Genomic DNA, 9,819 nt, shown 5'->3' on the forward strand with positions numbered 1-9,819 from the left:
GTATATCATTACCCAGCAGACAGTTTCATTCCTCTGAGATTAGGGAAACCTTGAGGGGTCCTCCCTCTCATATCTTAAACCCTCAGAGTTCAAGCTAGGTCAGATCAACCACAGTTGAACAGTTCTTGGTGTTTACTTAAACACACAGACACACATCCTTCTCTTTCCCAGTTCAACCTCGTTAGATTTATGCTTAACCCTTTAGTTACTCATTCTACATGCTATATAGACCATATCCCTACTAGTTAAGTTTCAGGGTAGAATTATTTAATCATTACATTCAAACATATAAATCCCTTAACACCCATGTATATATCTTTTTACACTGTATTATTGACTGTATGTTTGATTATTCTATGTGTAACTGTTTTGTTGTATGTGTCGAACTGCTTTGCTTTATCTTTATCAAATAATGTTTACATATTTTTACATACTCATCTCATATGTATATATTGCATCTGGCCTATGCCGATCGGTCATCGCTCATCCATATATTTATATGTACATATTCTTATTCCATCCCTTTAGATTTGTGTGTATTAGGTAGTTGTTGTGGAATTGCTAGATTACTTGTTAGATATTACTGCACTCTCTGAACTAGAAGCACAAGCATTTCGCTATACTCGCATTAACATCTGCTAACCATGTGTATGTGACCAATAACATTTGATTTGATTTGTGGGGGGTTTAAGTGCCTTGATCAAGGGCACAACGGCAGGAGATGGTAGGTCTACATGGGATCACACACAGCAGCCTTCCAGTGTCAGTAATGCTTACATTCTCATGTAGGCTATAATGGGAGTCATGAACATGTTGTTCGAAGTCATGGAGAAGTCATGGAAAACGTGTATAAACCCTTAACAGTGAATAATCACAGGTCACTATAGCATAATGTAATTTGTGAATTTCGGTGAACATGCTTTGATGGAGCTCTACGCACAATTCCTTTGACCTCATGGCTTGGTTTTTGCTCTGACATGCATTTTCAACTGTGGGACCTTTATATAGACAGGTGTGTGCCTTTCCAAATCATGTCCAATCAATTGAATTTACCACAGGTGGACTCCAATCAATTTGTAGAAACATCTCAAGGATGATCAATGGAAACAGGATGGACCTGAGCTCAATTTTGAGTCTCATAGTCAAGGGTCTGAATACTTATGTAAATAAGGTATTTCTGTTTAAATTTTTTATACATTTGCTAAAATTAAAAAACTGTTTTCGATTTGTCATAATGGGGTATAGTGTGTAGATTGATGAGAAGAAAAAAAAGAATTGTATCAATTTCAGAATAAGGCTGTGAAGTAACAAAGTGTAGAAAAGCGTCTGAATACTTTCCGAATACACTGTATAATAATACTTCCTACATGCAACTCCCTTAAAAATGTCAAATTGACTTTTACTCAACTAATTGCTTTGCATTTGTCGCGCGTCAAGCGCAGGATTTTGCCACCGGCAGCAGCCATCGGGTATTTCTTGTGCGAGGCGTGTCTAAACGTTCACTTTTTCACCGGTGTGTTGAAGCGGCTGAAAGCGAGCAGACTGGAAACATGCCCCATTAATGTGGCGGCTGAATTTATTTGGATAGGATTTCTCCCACCCAGACAAAAAAAAGATGATAGTGAAGTTTATCTGTGCGGTTATTACCCGGTCCCTATTCCTCCTCATCTCTCTGATAGGAGTATGGAGAGTGGTCTGGGTTAAGAATAATGCTCTTTATTGGTTCTTAACGATCCTTTATCTTCCTCTGGTGGTCGAGATGATTTTAACCCTGAAGAGAAAACAATTACAGGATTATAAATGGTAAATCTAAATAACATAGAACTGTGAAATTAAAGGATTATAAATGGTAAATCTAAATAACATAGAACTGTGAAATTACAGGATTATAAATGGTAAATCTAAATAACATAGAACTGTGAAATTACAGGATTATAAATGGTAAATCTAAATAACATACAACTGTGAAATTACAGGATTATAAATGGTAAATCTAAATAACATACAACTGTGAAATTACTTTTTTCTTAAAGTTTAGTAGCCTTAAAATATGTTTTTTTTTAAATACCTTTTCATTTTACCTTTTCATTTTATCTTTCCATGTCTCCAGGTTTTCTCCTGCCATCTTCTTGTTCCTCATCAGTATCATACCATCTCTATGGATTCTAGAGTTACATCATCAAGAGAACAAAGCTACTGATTCCAGGGTAAGGGCTTTGATTTTCTGTTTTGTTTAGGCTTTTTAATCATTTATTCCTTCACTTTAGTTGTACATTTATTTGTAACTTGCATAATGAGCGGAAATCATATACTGTACTCTGTGTAAATAATGCTGAATTTTATCATATACTGTACTCTTTAAATAATGCTGAATGTTATCACATACTGTACTCTGTGTAAATAATGCTGAATGTTATCATATACTGTACTCTGTGTAAATAATGCTGAATGTTATCATATACTGTACTCTGTGTAAATAATGCTGAATGTTATCATATACTGTGTGTAAATTATGTTGTTTATTTTCTATTGTCCACACTGTAGGCTAGAACACATAGTATAGTATCAATGTAACTCGTGTACTGTATGTCTGTTCATCTTCATCAGTGTGACAAACGGGATTCATCTGAAAACATAAAGAGCCTGATATGTGATATGTGGAGAGGGAATTCCACCAATGGCAGCAAGACGTTATTCCAGGTAGGCAGAATCCACAGTGTTTCCTGTGTCCTGCAGGTTTTTCCTACAGGCCTGTCTAGACAGAGGCTCTCTTTATTAACACCAGTTTGTTTAGTAATGCTGCTCGTGCACCTCAAAGACTCTTATTGTGAGCTGGGACTTTTTTATAACTAAAATACATCTGCAGAAGTGCTTTTTTAAACACAACAACCCTTAATAAAAACAATTACAAGCTTAGTCTCACACAGGACTTTTATTCATCTGGCCTACTCTGCTGCTGGCTTTAGTACCCTCCCCTGGTCTGAACTGGGGCCCTTCTCTCCCTTAACCTCTTAGAAAACATTCATTCATGTTTTTTAAGGAGATTTTGAGATACTGATCTTTAATAATAACACCACTGGATGGAGTTACCTAGCCAGTAATAACCTCTAATCAGTTATACTAACCACTATGTGTTTCTCTGGATGGAGTTACCTAGCCAGTAATAACCTCTAATCAGTTATACTAACCACTATGTGTTTCTCTGGATGGAGTTACCTAGCCAGTAATAAGCTCTAATCAGTTATACTAACCACTATGTGTCTCTCTGGATGGAGTTACCTAGCCAGTAATAACCTCTAATCAGTTATACTAACCACTATGTGTCTCTCTGGATGGAGTTACCTAGCCAGTAATAACCTCTAATCAGTTATACTAACCACTATGTGTTTCTCTGGATGGAGTTACCTAGCCAGTAATAACCTCTAATCAGTTATACTAACCACTATGTGTCTCTCTGGATGGAGTTACCTAGCCAGTAATAACCTCTAATCAGTTAAACTAACCACTATGTGTTTCTCTGGATGGAGTTACCTAGCCAGTATTATCCTCTAATCAGTTATACTAACCACTATGTGTCTCTCTGGATGGAGTTACCTAGCCAGTAATAACCTCTAATCAGTTATACTAACCACTATGTGTCTCTCTGGTTGGAGTTACCTAGCCAGTAATAACCTCTAATCAGTTATACTAACCACTATGTGTTTCTCTGGATGGAGTTACCTAGCCAGTAATAACCTCTAATCAGTTATACTAACCACTATGTGTTTCTCTGGATGGAGTTACCTAGCCAGTAATAAGCTCTAATCAGTTATACTAACCACTATGTGTCTCTCTGGATGGAGTTACCTAGCCAGTAATAACCTCTAATCAGTTATACTAACCACTATGTGTCTCTCTGGATGGAGTTACCTAGCCAGTAATAACCTCTAATCAGTTATACTAACCACTATGTGTTTCTCTGGATGGAGTTACCTAGCCAGTAATAACCTCTAATCAGTTATACTAACCACTATGTGTCTCTCTGGATGGAGTTACCTAGCCAGTAATAACCTCTAATCAGTTAAACTAACCACTATGTGTTTCTCTGGATGGAGTTACCTAGCCAGTATTATCCTCTAATCAGTTATACTAACCACTATGTGTCTCTCTGGATGGAGTTACCTAGCCAGTAATAACCTCTAATCAGTTATACTAACCACTATGTGTCTCTCTGGTTGGAGTTACCTAGCCAGTAATAACCTCTAATCAGTTATACTAACCACTATGTGTCTCTCTGGATGGAGTTACCTAGCCAGTAATAACCTCTAATCAGTTATACTAACCACTATGTGTTTCTCTGGATGGAGTTACCTAGCCAGTATTATCCTCTAATCAGTTATACTAACCACTATGTGTCTCTCTGGATGGAGTTACCTAGCCAGTAATAACCTCTAATCAGTTATACTAACCACTATGTGTCTCTCTGGTTGGAGTTACCTAGCCAGTAATAACCTCTAATCAGTTATACTAACCACTATGTGTCTCTCTGGATGGAGTTACCTAGCCAGTAATAACCTCTAATCAGTTATACTAACCACTATGTGTTTCTCTGGATGGAGTTACCTAGCCAGTAATAACCTCTAATCAGTTATACTAACCACTATGTGTCTCTCTGGATGGAGTTACCTAGCCAGTAATAACCTCTAATCAGTTATACTAACCACTATGTGTCTCTCTGGATGGAGTTACCTAGCCAGTAATAACCTCTAATCAGTTATACTAACCACTATGTGTCTCTCTGGATGGAGTTACCTAGCCAGTAATAACCTCTAATCAGTTATACTAACCACTATGTGTCTCTCTGGTTGGCCCAACAGGGTTCAGTATCTCTGTTGTCGTCAGTGTGTGCTAACGACAGGATCCTAGGCCTCCACCAGACCCTGTTGATCCTGCTGGTTATAGGGAAGTGGTTGCTTCCTGTAGCAGGAGGGGTGACCAGGGATGAACTTTCCCAGCTCCTCCTCATCTTCGTAGGCACAGCCGCTGACATCCTGGAGTTCACCTCAGAGACGCTGTTGGATGTCAAGTGAGTCTCTAACCCCTAACCCCCTAACCTCTAACCCCTAACCCCCTAACCCCTAACCTCTAACCTCTAACCTCTAACCCCTAACCCCTAACCCCTACCCCTACCCCCCTAACCTCTAACCCCTAACCCCTAACCTCTAACCTCTAACCTCTACCCCCTAAACCCCTACCCCCTAACCCCCTAACCCCTAACCTCTAACCCCTAACCCCTAACCCTAACCTCTAACCCCTAACCCCTAACCTCTAACCCCTAACCCCTACCCCCTACCCCCTAACCTCTAACCCCTAACCTCTAAACCCTAACCTCTAACCCCTAACCCTAACGTCTAACGTCTAACCCCTAACCTCTAACCCCTAACCCTAACCCTAACCCCTAACCCTAACCTCTAACCCCTAACCTGACATCCTGGAGTTCACCCCAGAGATACTGTCTGATGTCAAGTCAGTACCCTAACCCTAACCCCTAACCCCTAACCTCAGAGATACTGTCTGATGTCAAGTCAGTACCTTAACCCCTAACCCTAACCCCTAACCTCAGAGATACTGTCTGATGTCAAGTCAGTACCTTAACCCCTAACCCTAACCCCTAACCCCTAACCCCTAACCCTAACCCCTAACCCATGACCCCTTACCCCTAACCCCTGACCTCAGAGATACTGTCTGATGTCAAGTCAGTACCCTAACCCTAACCCCTAACCCCTGACCTCAGAGATACTGTCTGATGTAGATATTTTAAGTCAGTAGACATTATATGTAGCCTGGATGCCAGTCTTTCTGCACTCTTGGCATGACAATTCCATAAGGAACAGAAACAGACTGGGCCCAGGCTACAGTAGCATGACAATTCCATAAGGAACAGAAACAGACTGGACCCAGGCTACAGTAGCATGACAATTCCATAAGGAACAGAAACAGACTGGACCCAGGCAACAGTACCATGACAATTCCATAAGGAACAGAAACATACTGGACCCAGGCTACAGTAGCATGACAATTCCATAAGGAACAGAAACAGACTGGACCCAGGCTACAGTAGCATGACAATTCCATAAGGAACAGAAACAGACTGGACCCAGGCTACAGTAGCATGACAATTCCATAAGGAACAGAAACAGACTGGACCCAGGCTACAGTAGCATGACAATTCCATAAGGAACAGAAACAGACTGGACCCAGGCTACAGTAGCATGACAACTCTATAAGGAACAGAAACAGACTGAACCCAGGCTACAGTAGCTTGACAATTCCATAAGGAACAGAAACAGACTGAACCCAGGCTACAGTAGCATGACAATTCCATAAGGAACAGAAACAGACTGGACCCAGGCTACAGTAGCATGACAATTCCATAAGGAACAGAAACAGACTGGACCCAGGCTACAGTAGCATGACAATTCCATAAGGAACAGAAACAGACTGGACCCAGGCTACAGTAGCATGACAATTCCATAAGGAACAGAAACAGACTGGACCCAGGCTACAGTAGCATGACAATTCCATAAGGAACAGAAACAGACTGAACCCAGGCTACAGTAGCATGACAATTCCATAAGGAACAGAAACAGACTGAACCCAGGCTACAGTAGCATGACAATTCCATAAGGAACAGAAACAGACTGGACCCAGGCTACAGTAGCAGTGCAGAAAAACATACATGAGAATGTATGTATTCCAATTTGTAAAGCAGCCGATGCCTCATGTTTTCAATTAAAGAGGAAAAGAAAAGGGCCTCCCAAGTGGCGCAGTGGTCTAAGGCGTGACTACAGACCCGGATTTCATCCCAGGCTGTGTCACAGCCGGCCGTGACCGGGAGACCCATGAGGCGACGCACAATTGGCCAAGTAGCCAATTGGCCAAGGGTCAAGGGTCGTGTTTCGGAGGACGCATGGCTCTCAACCTTCGCCTCTCCAGAGTCCGTACGGGATTTGCAGCGATGGGACAAGACTGTAACTACCAACTGGATATCATGAAACTGTGGAAAAAAAAGGGGTAAAAGTACAACAACAAAAAAAGAGTAAAAGAGAAGAGTACACCGAAACAATGTAGACTACAATACGGTTTCCTTTGTTTCCATGTTGTCATATTCTGCTGAGCTTGCGGCTACAATAATGTAATGTCAGTCCCAGCATGGTGTACGTCATCCTAGGAGTCTGGACGTGGAGCATGATCCAGTTTCCTCTCCACCTGTCAGGTACTGTGTGTTTCTATACTGGCTCTTCTTATGGTTACGGTAACCATAATGTTATTGCACTGTTATGCAGGGAATTATGGTAACCATAATGTTATTGCTCTGTTATACAGGGAATTACGGTAATCATAATGTTATTGCTCTGTTATACAGGGAATTACGGTAACCATAATGTTAGTGCTCTGTTATACAGGGAATTATGGTAACCATAATGTTATTGCTCTGTTATACAGGGAATTATGGTAACCATAATGTTATTGCTCTGTTATACAGGGAATTACGGTAATCATAATGTTAGTGCTCTGTTATACAGGGAATTATGGTAACCATAATGTTATTGCTCTGTTATACAGGGAATTATGCTAACCATAATGTTATTGCTCTGTTTTACAGGGAATTACGGTAATCATAATGTTATTGCTCTGTTATACAGGGAATTATGGTAACCATAATGTTATTGCTCTGTTATACAGGGAATTATGGTAACCATAATGTTATTGCTCTGTTATGCAGGGAATTATGGTAACCATAATGTTATTGCTCTGTTATACAGGGAATTATGGTAACCATAATGTTATTGCTCTGTTATACAGGGTATTATGGTAACCATAGTGTTATTGCTCTGTTATACAGGGAATTACGGTAACCATAATGTTATTGCTCTGTTATACAGGGAATTATGGTAATGACAATATTTTTCCACCAGAATTTCTTGGGACCCCAACGCAAATATATTTATTTTATTCAGTCAGTATGTATGCGGCAATATTTAGACACAGATGTGGATTTCAATGTCACTAACTTATCCCACATGACCAGTTGACCAATGTCTCTTCTCTCCCCAGTGTCTACCTCCAGACCTGATGAATATTCAGAGGGGGATCAGGGTGTGTCTCTGCTGGCCAGACTAAGGACAGATATCTGGAGCATGGTGGAGAGCCTCTTCATCCAGGACGGACCCTTCCTGGTGGTCCGCCTCACCCTCGTCCTCCACTTCCACGTCATACACCAGATGCTCATCTTCTTCGCCATCAAGAACTTCCTGGTGGTCGTTCTGAACTTCTACCGTCTGTTTGTCATCTACACCGACTACAAGGCTTCAGGTTGATCTGAGGTTATAATAAGATGAAAATTCAGCTGTAAACTGGAACTGATAAATATCTCTGGGTTAGGGTGGGTAGATGGCTGACAGCAGAGGTGTCTGTCTGAACACTGGGTAATATCACTGGGTTAGGGTGGGTAGATGGCTGACAGCAGACGTGTCTGTCTGAACACTGGGTAATATCTCTGGGTTAGGGTGGGTAGATGGCTGACAGCAGAGGTGTCTGTCTGAACACTGGGTAATATCTCTGGGTTAGGGTGGGTAGATGGCTGACAGCAGACGTGTCTGTCTGAACACTGGGTAATATCTCTGGGTTAGGGTGGGTAGATGGCTGACAGCAGACGTGTCTGTCTGAACACTGGGTAATATCTCTGGGTTAGGGTGGGTAGACGGCTGACAGCAGACGTGTCTGTCTGGATTATTAACAGCCACAGCTACGGACAAATTATTAACATAAGATTGTTCATGTTTGTTTGATCTCAAACTAGATCTATGGGTGGAACCCTTTAAATAAAATACAATTGGTCAGATACACATGGTTAGCCAGATGTTATTGGTCACGTGGTTAGCCAGACGTTATTGGTCACGTGGTTAGCCAGATGTTATTGGTCACGTGGTTAGCCAGATGTTATTGGTCACGTGGTTAGCAGATGTTATTGGTCAGATACACATGGTTAGCAGATGTTATTGGTCACGTGGTTAGCAGATGTTATTGCAGGTGTAGCGAAATGCTTGTGTTTCTAGCTCCAACAGAGCAGTAATATCTAACAAGTAATACCTAACAATTTCACAACAAATACCCAATACACACAAATCTAAGTAAAGTGTCATGTCCTGACCAGTATAGGGGTTATTTGTTATTATAGTTTGGTCAGGACGTGGCAGAGGGTATTTGTTTTATGTGGTTCAGGGTGTGTGTGTATGTAGAGGGGTGTTAGATTTATGTGTTCCGGGGTTTTCGGTTTATGTTCTTGTTTTGTATTCTAGGGTTTCTATGTTGTGTATTTCTTTGTTTGCCTTGTGTGGCTCTCAATCAGGAACAGCTGTACATCGTTGTTTCTGATTGAGAGTCAGACTTAAGGAGCTTGTTTTCCACCTGTCCCTTTGTGGGTAGTTGTCTTTGCACTGCTGTTAGTATAGCCTGCGAAACTGTCATTCTGTCGCCTCTTTGTCTTCTTGTTTTTTCGTGTTCACTATTAAATAAATAATGATGAGCCTTGGTCTCTACATTACGACACCCGTGACATAAAGGAATGGAATTAAGAATATATAAATATATGGATGAGCAATGTCAGAGCAGCATAGACTAAGATACAGTAGAATAGAATATAATACACTATATACATATGAGATGAGTAATACATAGACTAAGATACAGTAGAATAGTATAGAATACAGTATATACATATGAGATGAGTAAAGCAGTAGGATAGAATACAGTATATACATATGAGATGAGTAATAC

General features: G+C 40.7%; 1 long non-coding RNA gene across 1 annotated transcript; it reads left to right on the plus strand.

Annotated features, from left to right (window-relative positions):
- The first annotated feature begins 455 nt into the window (after window positions 1–455).
- Window positions 456–9,568, plus strand: LOC106592998 (transmembrane protein 26). The gene is made up of 6 exons (XR_006756902.2): window positions 456–1,803; window positions 2,111–2,207; window positions 2,608–2,700; window positions 4,857–5,065; window positions 7,185–7,255; window positions 8,098–9,568. It is a non-coding gene; the product is annotated as a transmembrane protein 26 (long non-coding RNA).
- The last annotated feature ends 251 nt before the right edge of the window (window positions 9,569–9,819 follow it).

This window comes from Salmo salar, chromosome 01, assembly GCF_965601325.2.
Source record: "Salmo salar chromosome 01, fSalSal1, whole genome shotgun sequence".
NCBI lineage: Eukaryota > Metazoa > Chordata > Actinopteri > Salmoniformes > Salmonidae > Salmo > Salmo salar.